Source organism: Dermacentor andersoni, chromosome 9 (assembly GCF_023375885.2).
Source record: "Dermacentor andersoni chromosome 9, qqDerAnde1_hic_scaffold, whole genome shotgun sequence".
Classification (NCBI taxonomy): Eukaryota; Metazoa; Arthropoda; class Arachnida; order Ixodida; family Ixodidae; genus Dermacentor; species Dermacentor andersoni.
In genome coordinates this window covers 66,498,746-66,520,850 of record NC_092822.1, presented here as the reverse complement: position 1 = coordinate 66,520,850, position 22,105 = coordinate 66,498,746, and the positions used below count along the sequence as shown (strand labels likewise).

General features: G+C 45.7%; 1 protein-coding gene across 6 annotated transcripts in view; it reads left to right on the top strand.

Moving 5' to 3' along the window:
* The window catches only part of LOC126528194 (uncharacterized), a 322,242-nt gene that overhangs the window by 60,939 nt on the left and 239,198 nt on the right, over window positions 1-22,105 (top strand). The window contains exon 1 of one of the 6 annotated variants that reach the window (XM_055069181.2): window positions 13,967-15,028. The exons of the other annotated variants lie outside the window; for them this stretch is intronic. The gene's annotated coding sequence lies outside the window, so the exon portion shown is untranslated. Of the gene's footprint in view, window positions 1-13,966; window positions 15,029-22,105 lie in introns of those variants that run through there. 6 annotated transcript variants of the gene reach the window in all.

The window sequence follows — 22,105 nt, the reverse complement described above, 5'->3', positions numbered from 1 at the left end:
GAATTAAGCACTTTACAATGGAAGGCTCGTGTGAATACAGACGTCAACCACAACAGCACGTGCAGCTATCAATCGCTGACGTATGAGGCGGTGCACTTCGAACTAGATTTCAGCGCTGACCACTGTCGTCAGTATTTTGCAAAAAATGTAATCTGAAATAGCTAGCAACTTCAAGATTACAAAAATATATATAGACCCGGTGAGTCACCACGCCGAACTTATTAGTATCCGGTAGGTTCGTGGGCATAAACAGCAAGTCATGCCCGAGAGACCGCAGCGCAACTTGCATTTGTAGTTCGCCACGATTACTGTGCGTGCGACACTTGGCCATTAATAATACCCTATTCCAGGAGAGATAAACGTAACCTCACCTAATCTCATACGTATGCTGGTTAACATAACCGCAAACGCACTATGTTAAAGAGTACCAGTTACAAGCATCCGAATAAGCATATGGTTCCTTCCTAAACAGGACATATAACAGATAGATGCATTAGAATCGCCGCATGTTTTTTTTACTATTTCTCGAAAACGAGAAGCGCGCTTTAAGCAGGCATCTCTGAATTTAAAAAAATCATACATACGACATTATTGTTTATCTTAACCGTAACCAATGACCAAACGCTGTACTTCAATGTTCCCTTTAAGACGGAGCCATCCGGTACACCATATTGCATGGCTTCAGATAGATGAGCGAAAAAGCGTAGTGAGTGGGAACTGCGGATAGGTTTGCAGCTGAATTTCCAGCATGCAGAGAGTAAACACGCAATGGGGTGGGACTACTGGCATCTGATCGTGCTAAGGTACTTGTTTCTTCGTTATGAAAGCTCCCTTTCCGTTTCCTCTCCGCTCCATCCCTTATGTGCTATCTGCACATGTGCCCCGAACGGAAGAATGACGAGGTCGTAGTGATTCCCGATTACTCTTTTCCCCTCTCCAATTGTTCTGTTATGCTCTATCCCGGCGCACATCCTTAAATAGGGAGTGGTTGTCTCTGCGTTCCCCATCACCCCCATTTGCCCATATCGCTCTCTCTTTTAGTGAGTGCCACAGAAGGCGCGGTACTTTTACTGTTCGTCCCTACGCTTCTTCCGTATAAATTACCTCTCCTGCACTCACTCTTCGTTGCTTGTCCCTAAAACGGGTGCAAGGGGACCATAGTGTTCTTCCCTACGGCTTCCTTACAGCGTCCTTCTTCTGCAACAAGGAGGGAAGGTGAGGCGTACGAAAAAGGACGCGCAGGAAAGGCATCGCGAACGCGCACGCTTCTCCGCAGCCGCGTGTGCAGCCAGAAAAGCAGCAGCGCGCGGGCCCGACGCCAACGCTGCCAAGAAACTCCGGTGGCAAGAATATTAATGGCGCCCTCCATTGGGGACGGCGGCGCCGCGTCGAAAGGACCTCGTTTCATCATCTGTCTTGCCATCAGGCAAGGACGTGAGACTGGGAGGAAAATAAAAAGGCAAGGGGGTGAAAGCGTCTCTTGCCGCACTCGGCAGAGTCACGCGCAGCCAGGTTCTTTTTGCCCCCTTTTCCCCACTCCCCGTCCACCGCTTCCCTACAACATTTTCCCCTTCCCAGTCTGCGCGCATCCCACGTTCCCTTCCCCAGTCGCCAACTCTCTTTTCTCTTCCACATTCCGCGCGGTCCCGTGTTTGGGAAACGTCGCGAGCAATGTCTGTGTCCGTTGTTTCCCTCCCTCCCTCTCTTCTCGTGCCGCCACCGCAGCGTACTCCAGTCGTATACGGCAGCGCGACGTATGCTGCTGCGTGGGCTCCCGACGTTTCGTTGGACTGTTGCCCAAGTAGTTGTCCGTCGCAGCGGGAGAAGCGTGGGACGACGCAAGACGCAGCGAGTGTGGGGGCCGTTTGCTTTTGTTTTTCTCCCTTTTCTTTCTTTTGCACCGATCCTTCTTAGTCCTCCGACTCCTGATCCCCCTCTCCACTTCAAACGCCCTAACCGCTCATTCCGTGACGTCCTCCCCTCTTTTCCTTCTCCTTTACGCCATGCACTTTGTCATAATGACCGCGTCCCTATTTTTTCCCCGTCCGCCGTTTATGCCGCTTTAGCGCGCGCTTCCAAGGCGCATGGTGGAGGAATGCCCCAGTGCGCGTCGCCGATTTGTTGGACAGATGCCCGGTGCAAAACAAAAGTTGCTCGGCTTGAAAACTCGTGGTACCGCACTACTGCGCCGCAGCGGCCAACGTGACAGGACCATCCGTGATGAGTTATTCTGCTGCTTGAACACGTGTTTCTGTAGCTTGCATATAGAGGGGAGCGCGCCAAGAAGAAACGGTCGCTGCTTTGCGAGATAGTCGAGCAGCTTCCAGCCTCACGCTCGTCAGCCTTCATCCGGATCTGTATGTCTTCGCTACCGCGCGCATTGTCTTTGTTACTTAGCAGACTGTCTGTATTCATTTTCGTGCGTTAATTTTTTTGTTCGAAACAGTGCAAGGAGCACGTCTGCCGAATCCTGATCGGCGTGAACCTTCGCGCAGTGTCACAAGTTTATCTTTGCTTGTTGATAATCTGGAATCTCTGTAGCCTGCGAAAGACCAAAACAAATATTAGGATTTGTGGGAATTGGTTATAGGCGAAATTTTTTTTAATGTTTACTGAAATATCTTCACTTCAAGTTCATCATCTTTGTGCGGCTTAAAGCTCATCGCTCAATGCACATTCTGGTCCCATTTATGTTCACTTTCTGCACAATCGGCAAAAGAGCATCAACAAAAGAGTGTGTGTGTGTGGGGGGGGGGGGGGGGGGAGCAAATAAAGCTTCGCTTTAAAACTACTATCTTTTGCATTCTGTTTTTAAGCATGGCGGTGTCTAGGAACAATACTGCTCTGTGTAACTTACTCGACCCTTTCCGTTGTTTCACCAAATTGGAGTCTGGCATCATCATCCAATATCGTGCAAGTCATTCCAAGTCCTCAGTACGAGAAATGCCTCTCCTTAAGTTCTTCAATTACCAGAGTCGCCTGTTAGTCGCATCCCAGTGCATATTCTTCGAATTCTTAATCCCGCCACTCCATTACATTTTGGCTACCCTCAATGGCGTTACCTGTCTTCTGATAGTCATGGTTCTTTAAGACTAACTGACAGCTAATTACCTACTCTACGGATCAGATGGTCCACCTAACTAATTATCTTTGTCTCAGCTCCGCTATCATCTGGTATTTGAGCCTGATGCATAATCGGTATACTGCTGTGCGTTTATTTTATTTTGTACCTAATTGCGAGGTAATATGGAGCTGAGCTCGGTAATGCTACACTCCCCATCATTCAAAACCAAGACAATGTGCTCCCCTTATCAATTCTCTCCGGTAGTGGACTAAGTCTCATTCTGCTCGTGACTATAAATGACCGGTACAAATAGACTTGTGACCATAAAAGGCTCGTATAGATAGACAGGGATGGATTAGTATACAACAGTACATTTCCTTAGTTATGCACAGTGATTAATTGTACGTTGGTACTAACAAGTCTATAGGTTCTAACATTCCTGGATCATTTTCTTGTGTGATGTTTTCTGTTGAACTTGCTTCTGAACACCCCCCCCCCCCCCTCCGCCTTTGGATGAATTCTCTCTAATAGTGAACAAAGTCTCCCTTGGATCGTTGACCTTAAAATTCACCTATATATAGCAGGAATTAGATTGCTATAAAGTGGTATTTCCCCTTACATTAACAAAGATGTATTAAATGCAGAGTGACAACTTGTGCGAAGATACTGGAAGGTTTATATATTTGGATACTCCTGGGCTATTTGCTTGAGTGATACTCTGTGTTGTCCTAGCTTTGCCTGCGTGGTCATGAACGCGAAAGCGCAGGACCGTGGCCGTTCACTCTGTGCACCTATTACACTGTATCGCGCATGTGGGAGATTGCATTTTCCTCGAAGAAAACTTTTTTTAACTAAGACTGAAATGACAATTTTAGCCTGTTGAGATTGTGCGGCATTCGCTTGTTACTGTATACATGTGAAACGAGACAGTTAATGAAAATTTTGTTCTTGTGAAAAATAAAAAGGTTCTTTATGCGAAACAAGAAAGTTGATTGCTGGCAAAAAAAAAGACATCAAGGCATAAGCTTTCTATTGTGCCGCATTGCCGATCTCCTTGGTTCGTTGATAATCTGTCTGAGCTCCCGTTCTCGTCGTTTTTAATTTCCCGCACTTGCTAAGTCTTGGCTCTTTTAGAAAGCAGTGCAAGCTATGTTTAGCCTAACATAAATCTAGTCCGGAGCGGACGCCATCAAAAACAGTGCCGTCAAAATAGAGGCAGAGTTGGAACTCGAAGGTAGCCTTCGCCGCAAGCATCTTTTGCTTCTCTACGTGTCCAGCTTACCGAGCCTCTGCCCACGGTAATACGTGAGCATTCTAAACGTGTGATTTGCTGGCACAGCTTGGGTTAGCCTTTCGCTTTAGCGTTTCCTTATGTTCTGACTAAGGCGTTCAATATAGTAGCTTCCCAGACGCGTGTGCGGCCGTTTCCGCTTTTTTTCTGAAAGACAAAACTTTTCTTGGTACTCGCTTGTCATTCATGTTTTTCCTTCCTGTTTTCTTTTTTGTGCTTTGTTTTCTTTTTTTTTCAACGTGAGTATTGCGCCCACGTGAGCCCACTGTGTTGCTGGTAATTCATTTAGGTCTCAACGAGCTGTCTAAATTAGTTTTGCTTTTAATTAAGTGGCCTATGCGTGCCATTTCGATTTTTTTATCGATTTCACACTCAATGCCGTGCAAGTCGTGCTGTCAGGTAATCGTCCCCAGTTTTAATCAAAAAACCTGTTTTTTTGTCTCTGTTTTTCTTTTGCTAGTACCTTCAGGTGACTTCGGTAAGTTCTGATAACGTTAACCATGACTCTATTTCACGTTTCACTTACCTTCGTTCTGAGATCAAATAGCTATGGAGACATTTTTTCTTGTTGATGTCTGCCGTGAGAAAAACGTATAAGCGTATCTTTCCACTTCGCTGCATCCGTGATACCGGAGTGTACCCGTTCTTCTTTTCTTTCTAATGACTGGATAGACGAAAAAAATTGTACAGGAACTTTTTATATGTACGCTATACGTTCTTACCTAAACATAAGATTACCTATAAAAACACAAGATACGGAAATTCACGTTCAAAATAGGACAAGCTTTTCTGTTATTAGATGCATTTGACGAAAATCTTTCTTCTTCATCGCAACGAGTTCTATTTAGGTAGCCGGCAATATAGAAAATCAATCGAAAATCTTGGTTTATATCAAAGTCACGCATAGTTTCAAGGCCGAGAAGACGGCAGAAAAATTTTAATGAAGCAGCTGAGATAACAGAGTCAGTACAAGCACATAAACTGAACGCTTCTTCATTTAATTGCAGACACGTATGACTGAAAAGCAAGAGAGTGATAAAAGAAATAAGAAACGGCTGGGCGGAGGGCACTCTCAATCAACGCAAATATTAAGACGTCCGCAAGCCAAGATCACGGAGCGCTAATTACGGCCGAAGCAAAAGTGTACATAACACAACGCCCCCCCCCCCCCCCCCACACACACACACACTTTAGTTGTAGGCAGTTTCTTTTTTCTTAAACAATTTCCTCCCGTACACCTACTCATCACGAGTTTCTCTCTCTCATTTCGCTCTCTTCTTTGTTTTTTGCCTTTTTCTTGATTTCATTAAATTTTTAATTCACTCGCTCCTTTCATTTTTCTTTATTCCTTCATCCCAGATTCCGTGGCTCATTTCAACCCAAGGCGTCGTCGTTTGAACCTCTCGCCAACTGCTCTTTTCCATCTTTTTCCCTTTTGTTCTCCTTCTGCACCGTATACCACCTTTTCTTTTTTTCACCCCGTTTTATTCTTCTCCCTCCTGCACCATCCCCATTTCGTCTTGCTGTTCGCGCCACCACCGATCTTCCCTGCTCACTGTCCCACGCTTCCCTTTTTATCTGACGCTTCTCTTCGCTTTCTTCGCGGCCACGTTTTCCCCTTTTTTCCCGTTACTTCGCGTCCTTTCCCTGACTCTTTTCGCGCATCACTTTAGCTCTTCTCTCGCTTCCTGCTGCCTTCCTTTCGATCCGTTTGCTTTTTGTCTTTCTTCCCTTTTTCCGTACGGGCTTCTTCTTCTTTCCCGCATCCCGTTTCTCCTTCGTCTCATCCGCGCTCCTCCGCATCTGTGGCGTTTGAGGTGAAGGCGGGAGGGGGGAGGGGGGGCGCTGCTCGTTTGCTTCCTCCTTTCTCCTCTGCTTTTGTTTTTACACACGCTCCGTTTAGCGTTTCTATTCCCCTGTATATTCATTTACTTTTTTCTCTTCTACATCCCTATTTCGCCTTCTGTTCCCGTGGATTCGGTCAGGCCTTATCCCCATTTCTCCCCTTTTTCCCGTTGGCTTCGTTTCTGCTGATGTTTTCTCAAGCACGTTTTTTCCTCGTTTTCTTTTCCCTCTTTTAGTGCTCTTTCCCCACGCTCGTTCACGGGGATGCGCGTCCTCTCTTGCGTCTTCGCGGCCACCTTCACACGTGCTACTGCCGTTCGCTACTGACAGCGTCGTCGCCCCTTTTTTAGTATAGCCTGCACTCGCGTCCTCTCTGTCAGCTGCAATCCGCTCTTTTATTATCGCTCTTCTAGCTCTAATAAACGGGTTTAAGTTTGCTGCTCGTTCCTCTTTCTTTTTTTTTCTTTGGAGATTTTTTTGTGCGTGTGTTAGCGCTGCTTGCCCACGGACACAGATGTGCGTTTAGTTCCGGAGCAAGGGCATCGTCATTAGCCGAGTGCCGTCGCGTGTTAAGAAGCCAACACCTGTCGCCCGCACAGCGCGCGTACGTGGACTGGGTGTGCCGACGGGGTCGCGTCAGCGCCATCTACGAAAATGCAGCGCGACTCTACTCGTACGAGGAAAACTGATCGCGATTCTTTTCTCACGCGTGGAAGGAATCTTTGCCTGATATTCCATTCATTTCTCATCGCCCTTCCTAGTGAGAGGCTGCGACCTGATGCCAGCCACTGGCGAAGGGCGAGAAAATAAGGGAAAATGAACGTAATCGGTAAGTAATACGGTCCCTGGCCCTTCAAAGTGTGCGCGCCTCACTTGGGCATCCAGTGACTTTGTAGCCAGTGCTGAGAGTGTTATTTCATTAGGTTGCAGCGCATTGCACGTATCATTACTAAACACGAGTTTATAATTTGAAGAAAGCACTTCACACCTTTTACAAATGCGCTATGAACAGCAATATGGGCGATGACAGTCGGAAGCTTAATTCATTAACGGATAGCAAGAAGTAGTGGTGAGTTAAAAGAAAGACTGATTATTTCGGTCGAAGACGCGTTCCACTTTAAGCTGATGATGAAGTAATGATGAACACACGATGGGCTGTTCTGGTATGAATCGTAGCGCGTGATGACTGATTGTTGTGCAGGATGCGAAAAATTGCGGAAGCGTGAACGGTTTGCATTTTGCCGGAATAACTAAATTAATTGACGATTTTATTTCTGTTATGCTTGATGTTCGCAGACAGTTTTTATTTTTTTGTGATCATTACAGCAGCTTTATTCTGCAGAGACTGCGACTGCTGTATGAGGTATGCCTGATGCAGGTTCCTAACTATGGAAGCGTATTAGATTTTAAAGCGTATCAAAGTGGTGTAAGCAAGAGGTTTAGTGACGAAGTTAGCTAAATGCAAGTTGCGCCGAACGAAGCCAAATGCTTGAGATACATTCTTAATTATGCCGTCTATAAAGGTTTTCAATGACAAATATGATAAGACCCAAACACTCAATAAAGCATGCTGAGATTATAGGCATATTGTTTAATGCGTAGTTGCATAACATGTAGTTAACTTTTACCGCGAATGTAATGGCTTTGGTTTCACTGACGTTAATTTCCATTCGCCACTCATTACACCATTTATTGAGCTTGACTAAATCTGATTGTAAGTAGCACGTATCCATTCCGTTAGCAATTTCTATATAAGCCACGCGATCATCAGCAAATGACCTGTCTGTGGAACACAGACCCCTACTGATACCGTTAATATAAGCACAGTGCGACTAAAAATTGTACAAATTTGTACTTGCTTGTTCCTAATTTGTTCTCCTTTGTTTGTATTCATTGTATTGCCCCTCTGCTTGGACCGAAAGATCTGCAGTATGTACCAAATAACAAAAAAAAATGCGAATGACACGAGCTACTTCCCAATCGCTTGGAACACATCCCATGCCAAAAGATTGTTGAACTAGGGCGACTCAAACATGAAATATTGCAGGTTTTGTTAGTTTGAGCAGTTGGGGCGTAAGCCATCAGGACTAGGTGTAGAGTTAGTCGGAAGATGGTCAACGGCGGATTGTTTTCCTTCAGGAGTAATAATTACACTGTGCACGGTCGAATTTAAAATCAGAAATTGAAGGTTACTTGGTAGTGGACTCCCAATCGCGAAAACAGGCGAGAAAAAAACTCATTAAGTTCGAAAGCCACTCGTCCAGGAGAAATATCGCCGTCCTTGAATAACAATACCGTTGAATTTGACGCGCAGTTATGGTTAAGAACTTTCCATTTTTTTAATCGTTTTGGAGCAAGTTTGAAATGTCATTAAAAATGTGTCCTTGGCTGTTATTTCGATTTTGCACATGTGCGCATGTTCACGATAGCGTCTTCAATCTTCCTCAGAGGTTGATAACTTCGCTTTTGACGCTAAACGGTTTTTTTTTTTTTTTTTTTTTTTTAGTGAATGCAACGTTTTACGTGCGTCGTAAACCATGCGCTCGGCGTCGACGCCGTTATTTTTACTTAAGGTATGTACTTCAAAGAAAATGAACTTGTCACGAACGAAAGCCCTGCTTGCTCCGCGAAAATAGGAGGACTGCTTAAAACTCGAGAGAAAAAAGTTTCAAAGATCACCAATAAGTATATCGACATTCGCTCGGGGTTAATCAAGAAGAACTTTCTTTGTATTTTCTCGCTTTTTTTTTTCTGCTCGCACACGAATATCGTAATGATATTGTGACTGCTCATGCCATCCGGGAAAGTTACTGAGGCACTGTTTGGCTCGGCGGTTAACACAAAACCTGAAGTATCCTAAACATAGCTGATTGTTTTTTAATAATTGCTTATTTACTTTCCCGGGGCAGTAATCGGTCCCAGTTCCCAATTACAATGTTGAATGAAGTAAATGCAATTGTAATTGGTTACATTTTCCTTTTTCTGAATGGTGCACGCGTCCGCTCTGAAGTAATTTCTTGCAGAAAACTTCAATAATCAGCCTCAACTACGACGTATCCTCGAGGCCATCGACTGGCTTCCACCGCCTTTGTACAGCTTTCACAACGCTGCACGCCTGTCGCGCAGGGTAAACCACGCAAGTGCGCGCTCGGCTCAGCGCAAGGAAATGGCAACGTGCTCGAAGCCAGAACGACATCGGCGCAGCCCTCCGCCTGTAAGCTTTCTTCTCCCACGCGGTGTGAGTTTGCGTGATCCCTTTGGCAAAAGAGTGATTGTACCGGAGTCTCGCATTTGCTTAGGCGGTAAAGGCAGCGGGCGAGGGTATCACAGATGCGGCTTAAGCCGGCGAGCCAGTCGGCATCGCCGGCACATATTTCGGGACTCTCCCCGAGCAGCGGCTGCTATTGTGCAGCTGCTGCGGGTTTTAATTCAGTAAAGCCCAGCTGGAACGCGCTGAGAGCGCAGCCGAGCTCATTCGAGAGCCCGACGCGCGAACCCAGCGCCGAGGGGCGTCGGGGACGCTGCTTGCTGGAGAAGGACAAAGGGTTTGCGCCTCGGCCGGGCTGACTTGCGGCTTGGCTAGAGGAACAGAACCCGGCTTCTGGTCCGGAAGGCTTGAAGCTCGAAGTTTGTTTATTGGAGCATTGCTTACATGAGGAAGACCGAGAATAGAAAGAGCAATTTGATCAGTCCATCGGCCCCTATTACGTAGGAAGCAGACGGCAGCACATTCGAGGTAAAACGTAAAATTATCAAAAAGAAAAAAAAGGTGCCTTATCACATTCGGCCTCACAAATCAAACGGCAACCAAAAAAAGAAAGCAATGTACATCGTCACGTTTAGTTGTACCTGCCAGAATAACACTAACGGGCCGAAGTGCATGTGCTGTTGTGGTTGACGAAGGAAAGCACGACATGGGAAGAACTAAGTAATTTAACGAGCACACAGTTGTCACACACAATTAGCAGTTTATAAGCCCACATGGGCAAAGTGTAGAAGAGTGTATGGGTTCCAAGCAGACAATTCGAGATAAGGAGGAGATGACAACGAATTTCATATATACTCAATATATCAAATTTGTCTGCTTCAGATGCTCTAAAGGGGCAGTTTACAAGACTGCAATATGCCTTTTTTTGTTGAAGATTCAAAAAACTAGCCTTTGTGGTTCTAGGTTTTCTTTTTTTTTTTTCAAACTTTGAATTTTTTGGTCCAAAAATTATGAGCGAGGTGGTACTAGCACGTATTTATTTAAAACTTGTCTGCATCAACTTTCTCGAAGCAAGCACCCCTCTTGCATTCTTTCAAAAGTTTCCGGCGGAAGGTTCGAAGACCAACAAGCGACACCTTTTCGAAAACAGCATTTTTAGTAGAACTTGACGCACTATTCTTCAAATCTTAAACCGATCCTGAATGCACCAAGTTTACGAAGAATCCAGGCGGGTTGCCTCGTAAGCTATTATTGTCAATTCGTTGCGTTGTGAAGGAAACAACTCCACTCACATATCATGCTGCCGCCGCAAGCATGTGTTCTATTAATTTTCCCAAAGGCACAGATATCAAATTGATTTTAATATGACAATCATTCCAAGCTCCATTCTTATACGTTGTCTCGTACATATCATCTCTAAGTTATCACGTGATGGCAGCTTATTTCCCACTGCGCTACTTTTTTATGTACTATCGTAAGAAGATACCGGTGCCTCAAAGTGGCACTCCCCACTCTTTTTCAGATAGGGTGATGTATAATGAATGCAGATGCCTGAAGATACACAGGATAACACTGCAGAGAAAGAAATTGAGGCCGCAACAAACCCTTGAGGAAAAGAACCCCCTCCAGCGCAGGCCCACTTTGATCCTTATTGGATTCTCATGGTCGCTTGACTTTCCGTGTTGCTATTTTCATCTATACTCTCGGCAGAAGGGGTGACTGAGCGGCGCCTCTGAATAACTACCGGCAGAGTGGCTGAGGGCTAAAATCTTCGCGTGGCAATCTCTCCTGAACGTCCATAGCAGTCCAATTTGAGGCTTTCGTGAAAATAGAAATGCTCCCCGTGGTCTCATGCCATAGACATTCTATGCAACGCCGATGGTTGTCGTAGGCAGCTTCCAGCTGTATTTGCGGTGGCGGCGGCACAGCCTTAGTAATGTCTCGGAAGCTGAGGGATGTTTTTCTCTATTCAGACTACAATAAAGCATATTCCGTAATTTTTAATTTCTCTTGGCAAGCACGGGCAAAATAAATGGATCCGTAGTAGAGAAAATTAACTGTCATTGCAGGCATTTGTCCGCGCTTTTACGTATCCTGGAGAGAAAAGATTTTCCATCAGGATTCTCGCTTGATTGATTGATTGATTGATTGATTGATTGATTGATTGATTGATTGATTGATTGATTGATTGATTGATTGATTGATTGATTGATTGATTGATTGATTGATTGATTGATTGATTCATTCATTCATTCATTCATTCATTCATTCATTGGGCCAGTGAGTCGATTGATTGTAAACGTAATAACGTCTACCACTTGCAGAAGAGAGGATTGAGACACAAACCTGACAGACGTGGCAACTTTAAAAAAAAGTACAAAACGCAGACTGAATTATTCGACTTGACGACGTTTACTGCAATACATAAAAATGGATTGGAGTGCACACGGCAAGCATTACGGAATACTGATTGGGAGCTTGCCACTGTCGTCGAAAATATAAGTGTACCATCGTTGCATTCTACGGGGGCTACAATATGGGGTAGAAACTTGGTGACTAACGAAGAAGCTCGATGACAGGTTAAGGACCACGCAAACAGCGATGGAACAAAAAAATGTGATGCGTAACGTTAAGATACAGGATAACAGACGCGTGGATCAGAAAGCAAATGGGAATAGCCCATATTCTAGTTGACGTTAATAGAAGAAATAAATGACGCTGGGAAGGTCATGTAACGCGTAGGGGAGATAACCGGTGAACCATTAGAGTTACAGCATGGCTGGCAAGGAAAGTGCAGTCAAGGACGGCAGAAGATTGTGGGACAATGAAATGATTAAATTTGAAGGCGTAAGCTGCAGTCAGCTAGCGCAAGACAGGAGAATTACAGATCGCTGAGAGAGACCTTCGTCCTGGGCAGTGAACATAAATATCGGCTGCTGCTGCTGCTAATGATGATGATGATGATGATGATGATGATGATGACGATACTTGGAAGGCTCGAGACATCTGTGCAACTTTGGCCAAACTGACACATGTATCAACAATAGCACATAAAAGAATCAGCTCAGGTACATGGTACATAGTGACAGGCTTGAAACCCCCGGTAATAGCTGGCAAGCTACGATACATCGGGAGAACTCCTTCAAGTATTACTGCAGTCATGTCAAAAAGCGTCACGCGTCTATGTCCTCTGAAGAAAGCGAACGTTAGCAGACGCTTTGCCGAGAAAGCATGTAAGGAACACCCTTCTTTTTTTTTTTTTGAAGACCAAAGCTATGCAACATATCATATTGACCGCAAATAAAGACGGGGACAGCGGAAGAGAACACATAAACAACTCGGGCAGTAACCTACAACTGGTTCAACTGATTTAACTTTCTACTGGTTTAAACCAATTGAAAGTTACCGCCCGTGTTGTTTATGTGTTCTCTTCCGCTGCCCCCGTCTTTATTTGCGGCCAATATGATATGCAGTAAACACCACAACTAGGCAAATCTCAAGTTCTTCCAAAGTTATGCAAAGGCGCACAAAAAGCAAGGGAACACGAAAGAGTTATCTCATAACGAAGCTTGTTAACGCCTGTTAGCGGGTTCTCGCTCAGTTTGTTGGCAAGACAGCTTTGATACCCACAATGCACGTCTTTAGTTAATTCTACGCATAACCAAAACCGAAAATACTTCGCACGTCGTATGACAATATCTAGCACGTGGCAGACTTCAACCCGCTGCGTGTTCAACGTACGTTGTTGTTGTGGACTATAAATATAGCTGTCAACATCTCTCTGGAGTCCCCTTCTCTGTTTAGATTGCTCACGTCACGCTCGTTCAAGAATTTGAGCGAGATGTTTTGCACCAGCGCAGCCGTCAATATAAGGCCATTTCGCAGCTCCAGCTATAAATATTGCTCGCGCGTGATGAAACAAAAAAAAAGAGAAAGAAAGAAAACGTGCAGAGAGGCCGTCAAATCCCCGTAATCAGCGTTCCAGTCTTGTCCACCGCGCGAGGCCATGTAACCTGCTCTCTGAAGCGTCATTATGGCACCTGTATCGAAAAGGACGTCGAAAGGGTCGTTCCCAGCCTCGCTACAGCATGCGCTTCAAGGGAACTCATCTGGACGTACTTTTTTTCGTCCTCCAGTCTAACCCGCGCTTTCCGGGAGGTCCTCAGCTCCGGTCGTCTCTCAGAGCCAGGACAAACGAAATTGCGAGAAACATAGGGAGAGACGGGGGGCAGGAAAAACGAATATAAATATATAATAGTAAACAGAGTGGGTTGTGTTTGGGGTGTGGAGAGAGAAAGAGAGTGGGGCTAAAAAAAAAGGACTCCAAGAAAGAAAGAAAAAAAAAACATATGAGGGTGAATGAAGGAAGACACGGTGCCGAGCAGTCGCATAGAATAGATAGAGCGAGAGAGAGAGAGCGGTAAAAGAAAGGTGTGAACCTCCCTCTCCGCTGCGACGCTGCGATGATGAGTCCGGGAAGATGCGCCGTTCTCGGGAACGGCTGCGGCGGCGACGGCGTTAGAACGACGCACGACGCCGCGCGGGGGGGGGGGGCTCCTTCAAGGACTGGAACGAAAAACAAGAATAAGAAAAGAGAACGTTCGTCTCTTTCTTTTTCTTGCTCGCACTCGCTCCCTTTTTCCCTTTGCTGCGCGCAGCTCCGAGGCGAAGGAGGAAGGTGGTAGCGGCACGGCAGTAGTTGTAGTAGTAGCAGTGGCAGGCAGACAGCCGAATAGAAAGCGCTCTCCGACTGCGCGTCTGAACCCTGCCAGTGAAGTGGAATGAAGAAGACGAAGAAGAAGAAGAAGCGGGAGAGCCCGGGGCCCGCGGCGGCCCCCGACGCGCTCACGCACGCCGCATGCACGCTTGTCGGCGGTGAAAAAAAGTTGACACCCAGCAGCGATTTACGGTCCGTGGCAGCTGCCGGAGGCCCGAGAAGGCCGAACGCCGCCGCCAAAGCGGGCGCGAGCTCTGCCGGGTTCCGACCGGGGGGTCGCAGCGCCATAGTTTCGCCGCTGGGCTGGCAGGCAAGCGAAACGCGTGCTTGTGTGCGTGTGCCCGTGCGTGTGTTCGCGCGGTTGCTCCGGCTGCTGTGGACTTGGTCGTGGCCTGCTGTGCGAGACATCCGTCGCTGGCCGATGGCTCGGGCTCGGCGACCCGTGGTCACGGGGACCAAGAAGCGGGACGGTACTCCGTGACGTATGCTCTCTCAAAGGCAGATAAAAAAAAGTAGACTCTCGTCGACGAAACCGAGAAGCAGCGAACACTGGGAACTGTCTTGTCTGTACTGGACTGTCTGGGCAACTGCGCGCCCAGACACTTTGGCCGAGGCGGCAGTGAACTTGGATTTCTTTAGAGCGCGGTTGTTTTCTCGCGTTACACGTACTACAGTGGAAGGCGAAAGAGGACGTTTAAAGAAGAACAAAAAATATAGAAACAAGCGAAGAGCGCGCTTCTTCTGCACTTCGGCCAGGTCTACAGAACGTCGATGACGTCAGAAAAGGCGGGAAGCTGCAGATGACCGGATGAATGGGTGCAGTGTCACAGCTTGCTTGAGCTGTGGAACGTGTTCCATGCACTTCACTGCTCCAAGTTGCCGCGAGTGCGACCAATTGCGATGGTAAGCTACACAACTATAGTCATTTTATTATCAACAAAGGCTTGGAGGATGAAAATGATGCGCTGTGTACGCTGGCTGCAGAAACACGTCGCTCCGCTCGTTTGTTCGCAAATAGGTTCAGAACATCAACGCCGTTCTTGTAATAGGTGCGTAGCATATTGCGATACAAAACTATAAAACCTTATTTTACCTTGCATTCGATCGCACGTATCTATTTATTTTTCTGTCTTACGTGACGTGCTATTTTTGGCCGCGGTTGCAAGTAGTGAGAGAAGTCTAACTAATCTTCGTAACGTTGCTTGCTACCTACGGAACGAAGTATTGCACTTTGAGACGCCGTGTTAAGCTGCGGTTATTTCGGGACACTGCACTGCCTTCGGCATCGACCCGTGTTTTCGGTTAGATACCTAAAAACCGGGGTACGTGACCGGGGTTGTTGGAGAAGTATGGGAGAGGCCTTTGCCCTGCAGTGGGCGTAACCAGGCTGCTGCTGCTGCTGATGATGATGATGATGATGATGATGATGATGATGATGATGCTTATGACCTACAAACGTGGGCGACGTACGCCTACACTGCCACCGCTTTAGTAAGATGGGCCATATTTCAAACAACTGTTATTCTCTTTTGCCCCAAAGCAGCGAGGCGAGCTAGGACCGCGATTCAAGAAGCACTGGGATTTGAAAACCCCGCCATAAGGCTAATACGAGAAGGGAATGAGCAAGTGAACATTCGAACGTTGTTGGAGAAGGATAATGTAATTGATCTCTCAGGTCGTGAGGGAAATGTAGTCACATAAGTTTGCCTGTGAGACAGGGTGACACTTTCCATCACCCCTATACAACATAAACTGATATCTAGCTAAACATAGACGATATTTATCAATATGATCAAAGGAATGTAATTTTTTTTTTCGTAAACGTCTTGCTCCTCATCACATTCTCAGTCTCCAGTATCCCGCAATCATTTTGATGCCGTCCGTTTGCTTTCCTCGCGAAGGAAGTTAGGCGCAATTTGTCATTTCGAGATTTGACACAATTCAACGCGGCCAATATAACAAAATCACTGCCGACAAGTCTTGGCAGACCCCGCCTCCTACATCATAAAAACCACTTCAACACCTTTAAAGTACCTTAAAGGAGATGAAACAAGACAGAAAGTAAAACTGCACTGCTTAGGCGTTTATTACTTCGGCCTTAATAGAATCGTAGTTGAATAGAGCCGCTTGTATTGTCGAAACGTTTGGGAACGCTGTTCCTACGCTTTAGCCTAGCGAAAAAGGGCTCATTTCGACACAAATCATCCAGCCGCCTTTTTCTCCAGGAAAGACGCTTTTATTTCCCGATTCTCAAGAAAGCAGCTCTTGTCGTCGTGATTGCGAAAAAGAGGAAACGTCGCAACAGCTGCATATAGTATTGTTAACGCGTCCCTTTCTTTCTTTTTTTTTTTTTTTTGTCATTGTAATTGATCACGCGTCTTTTCAGATCCACTTCAGCGCGATTTCGTGCATTCGGAGTCAACATCAGAATGATTTATTTGCTCGAGAGAAAAAGAAACGGAAAGCACTAGATAAACGGCACGCTATGTTTGCGAACATCGAAGGGGCTCGAAGTTTATGAAAGCAAACCAATGCATGCTTCTTAAACCGATATCTGTGACCAACGCACACATGCGTGTATAAAGGCAACACGTCTTTTAAGAAAGTGCACAGTTAACGTTTTCTGTCGGTTGAGTGTTAAAGTAACGCATGTTTGACGAACGGCCCGCATACGAAACGGTAGCATTAATGTATAGATACATATAACCAATTTTTAAAGATATTTCTAATTTTCCTCATGGTAGCTTTTGCTGTCTACCATATTTATCCAGTGTCTAACAATAATTCCGCTCATAACTTTAGACATATATATCTGACTTTACTATATATATATATATATATATATATATTGTGAGTTTGATACCGCACCTATTAACCCTCAAATGCTTCCAGATGTCTAGGCGGTGCGCCAGCTTTCATAAGAGAATATTGAACATCAAGTACAACGTGAGTATGCGGATGCTACAAAGATGAGGAAAAACATGTTTTCGAGATTTCCACGTCAAATTCAGGGAACTGTTTGAGCATGGAGGTCAGATATAATGGCTGGCTCAGATCTTCTAAGTTCGTATCAAAATACGTGGGCCGTTTTATTCAACAGTACTTTCTGAATCTCTCGCGTCATTCTTTAAAAAGATATTCTTGTACTGGTAGCAAACCTTCGTGCTTGATAGATGAAGGAGAACATTCTTAAGCCTGGGGTGGGGAGGACTCCAGGTTATGATTCTACTGGTTGTGAACTATTATGCATCGTAAAAAGTGAACCGAAAACACACGAACGAGACATGGCCACATAATTCCTGTGGCATTGCGTTGTGCAGAACATCGAAAAGAATGGAAGACACGAGGGTGCGACGGTTTGCCATGTTCATCGTTAAAATGAACACGAAAATCTGCAATCTCAACACTTGACCTCAATGAGTTGCAACGAAGTCATTCGTCAACCTTAAATTCGTTCGTTCGTTCGTTCGTTCGTTCGTTCGTTCGTTCGTTCGTTCGTTCGTTCGTTCGCTCGCTTGTTCGTTCGTTCGTTCATTCGTTCGTTCGTTCGCTCGCTTGTTCGTTCGCTCGCTCGCTCGTTCGTTCGCTCGCTCGTTCGTTCGCTCGCTCGCTCGCTCGTTCGTTCGTTCGTTCGTTCGTTCGTTCGTTCGTTCGTTCGTTCGTTCGTTCGTTCGTTCGTTCGTTCGCTCGCTTGTTCGTTCGCTCGTTCGTTCACTCGCTCGCTCGCTCGCTCGCTCGTTCGTTCGTTCGTTCGTTCGTTCGTTCGTTCGTTCGTTCGTTCGTTCGTTCGTTCGTTCGTTCGTTCGTTCGTTCGTTCGTTCGCTCGCTCGCTCGCTTGTTCGTTCGCTCGCTCGCTCGTTCGTTCGTTCGTTCGTTCGTTCGTTCGTTCGTTCGTTCGTTCGTTCGTTCGTTCGTTCGTTCGTTCGCTCGCTCGCTCGCTCGTTCGTTCGCTCGCTCGCTCGCTCGCTCGCTCGTTCGTTCGTTCGTTCGTTCGTTCGTTCGTTCGTTCGTTCGTTCGTTCGTTCGTTCGTTCGTTCGTTCGTTCGTTCGTTCGTTCGTACGCTCGCTCGCTCGCTTTCTCACTTGCTTGCTTGCTTGCTTGCTAGCGCGATCCATTGATCGATCGTTTAGTTTCGCTAGTTAATTACATTGACAATCATCTTCGATGGTTTCTGCGCAATTTTTTTCCTTGCGATGTGCATTCCAAGTCGTACAGAGTGCTTCCGCGAGTGGCGCTACAAGACATTCCCACCGGTGTTGCGTATAAGGAAGGAAAGCGAGGAACGGCCAAGCTGCAGCCGGGGCCTGCTGGTCATTGACACGAGCGAAGAGCTCAGGCAGCGAAAATAAAAGGAAGCACTATCTATCGGCACAAAGTGCGCCGATGCTAACGTGCCCGTTGGTTTTGTGCTGGTCCACGGGCGACTATCCTACTGACCCGGCGCGAAGTCAAGGCGGCATCTTCACCGAGACTTCGTTCGTCCTGTCTAATACTTCCGATTTTATTGGAAGTATTAGACAGGAAGACAGCAAGTATTATTATTATTATTCGAATTTATTCTCCTCAGGCATTCACGTAGACGGCAAATGGCCTCACTGAGGTCCACGGCCGTGACGTGTGTTAAGGTCTCCCTGGGAGAGCTGCGCTGCCTGAAAGAGAAATCGGCACAGTAGAGACGCCGTTGTTCTCTCGTCTGTCTAGTGTCTCTCTCCGACAGCCTCAGTTGTCCACCTGGCTCAGGAAGTCACAGCCCTGAAGCAAGAAAGTGTTCACTGAAACGTAAGCAGGACGGGTTCGAGATGGCGGCCTCTTGTCTAGACTCATTTATGTGTCAGTCAGGTTATCAAGCGATTCCTTATGGGTGTAATTTGGGTGTAACGTTATGGGTGTAACGTTAAGGGATAAGAAAAGGGCAGATTGGATGAAGGAACAAACGCGAGTTAATGACATCTTAGTTGAAATCAAGAAAAAGAAATGGGCATGGGCAGGACATGTAATGAGGAGGGAAGACAACCGATGGTCATTAGGGGTTACGGACTGTATTCCAAGGGAAGGGAAGCGTAGTAGGGGGCGGCAGAAAGTTAGGTGGGCGGATGAGATTAAGAAACTTGCAGGGGCGACATGGCCACAATTAGTACATGACCGGGGAAGTTGGAGAAGTATGGGAGAGGCCTTTGCCCTGCAGTGGGCGTAACCAGGCTGATGATGATGATGATGATGAATTAAGCCAAGAACGTGAAAATTTCACGACACACCGCAATTAAAATGCGCCGCATATGTACAAAACGCCACCATCGTGTAACGCAGATTTCCCTCGGGACATTAGCAAACGTAGCTGAGCACAGCAGCGTGGGATATTCAAGCCCTTTCTAAAAGTTTTTTTTTAGAAAGGCTGTATTTTATCCTAATGTGCCTAACGTGACACACATTTCCAATAACTTTCCTTCCGAGTTCCCAGAACTTGATCTTGGTGGCGCTCGCAGTTACACCAGGGCAGCTGGCAAAATTTTGCGCCGCTTGTAAAACACGCTCATAACGCTCCGACGCATTTGCATACGTAATTTATTGCAGAGACCGTAATTATTCCCCACTCTTCTCACTTTGTGTACACATTACCCATACCTTTCCCCTTAATTCGGCCATATATGAACAAGATGGCTTGCGTATGTAGTTCACTGAGGACGCCCAAGAAACCAAGCTATATCCTCGTATCACGCATACAAATACCAAAAATAAAAAAAAAAAAATTAGGGCTCAATAATTTCCAAAGCTTCAGTTCAATCTAGGAACATTCATTTTCGTCATGCGGTAAGCTTGTCATTCTGCCTATTTTCACTGAATCTGAACTTTGCATATTGTGCAGCTGTTTTATGACCCTGATAAACGTCGCGGATGACGGCATCATGACGCTCTGAAACGCTTGCGTAATCAACTTTCTACAATGGCTACAATGGATCCTACACAGATTAAACATTCACCGTTCGCCACTCCACCACACGCTTCCTGCTTCCTATTAATCGCTTCCTACTTGAGGTGCTTATGAACACCGTACCTCGCATAGTTAATCGAGGAAACCGGGAAGGGGCACCTGCATGCACTGTACAACGCGTTGGGCATCTGGCCAAAGGCGAGTATTCAGAAATTATTTTCAGGTTTGTTGTTATCTGCCTGTGTACCGCTCAGTTTCATGTATAATTTCTGTTATCTTTTGCTGTTGTTTACTTTGTGTTATCCCATATTAACAATATGTGCTTTGTATATTATTTCTATTATAAGTGTGCATAAGTTATAAGCGCTACAAGTGCGTTGTTCATAAAATTTCATCTCGGCATTCATTCCTAATTATCATTAAGGAAAGCTATTGTGTGTACCTTTAGCTCTTATACATTTGTGAAGACTGCCGCTACGATGGATTCCTGTTTCTGTTTTGCCGTGTGGTGCTGATGCATTATTATACCTGCGTGTACAATCTGTACGCCGTCCTGCTATGATCTTGGAAAGAGACTGGCACCATTGAAAAATAAATAAATAAGGTACATAATTACCCTACGCAGTTCAAGCTTTCGGTAAACGTCACCCATATAAAGTTTCCCCCTATTTGTTGAAAATTCCCCTGCCGTGTTTGATCCTCTCAGGCAGGTGGAGAAACTTTTGAAGAGTGGGATATAACATCTCCTAACCGGCTGAAAACGAGGGTTTGGCAGTTTTCATTGAACCTCTCATTTACAGGCACAGCTGAAAATTTTTATAGTTATTTTTTTTTTTTTGCCTAAAGAAACGCACGACACGAGAGAATGCACGCAAGACACAGCGCGCGACTTCAAAATTTGCCTGCATATTGCCCCTATCATTTTCCTTTTTTTTTTTTTGTCGATATATAAGTTTCGTGAGTTATGTGGTATTTCCTTTTTTCTTTTTGAGAGAGAACCATGGGAACTGGCCTGCAATGTTTTCGGGCGCTGATATAGTCGCACCAGCAGCTTCACCTTAATATTGTTCGTAAGAGTTAATTTCAGCCAATCGCGATGCTGGACACATTATTTAAGAAAGGCGGCTGGCCAATGGTAAAAATCACTTGCGACCAAAACCCTTCGCCACCTCGGTTCTAGATTCTCGAGCAAATGCATAAGTGCTGTTAACTAGAGCCAGTGGTACGATTGCATGGTGGACATCCTTCTCCCAGTACCAAATGCAGAAGTAATTACCCTATTGACCCAAGACAAAGATGCTTTGAAAGCAAGGATAGAACGAATGATGAACCTCCAGGCGTCAAGTGCCGCCCGTACGGTTACACTGGAAGTTAGAACGTGGATTAGAGAAGAGCCTGATAAATTTCTTTTTCTTCTTTGGAAAATGCTTTTTTACCCTATTTAGAAACTCTTCGCATCTTCCTTCTTGCGTAACATTCATCCCCCCTCCCCCCTACCCCGCAACGTAGCAAACGATATATTACCTTCACCGTATTATCTTCAACTGGCTCACAGAGCGAATCAGTTGACGAAGAGGACCGAAAACAACATCTCACTCAATGTAGGAATCAGTCGATGCGAAGCCTGTCGACTACTTCCGTCGCACTCTTGATACCGAGTTGTTGGCCTTCTTTTACTATACACTAGCTTTGTACTTTTTTTTGTAGCTGCTGCTATCTGTGTATTGATGATGGATCTCCATTAGCCTATGGCTACTGGCGCGAAAGCTTTTTTTTTGTTCCAATTCAGGTATGAATGACAAACCAATAAAAGGAAAAAAAAAAAGGCAGGAAGGGTGGACAGCGCTATAAGCTGGTAATAGAGGCGTGAGTTCTATTTCTCAAGTTAGCTCTTCATTTCTCTCGATTTCGAGCGATTTTTGTCGTTGTATTATAGTTCGTGCGCTGACACGTGCCCAACGTGATTCCTTCGCACTCATTACGTCGCCAGGGAAAATGTTCTATACGCTCCACTCTTTCATTCGTGCTTCCTCCCTGTTTATGGGAGGGG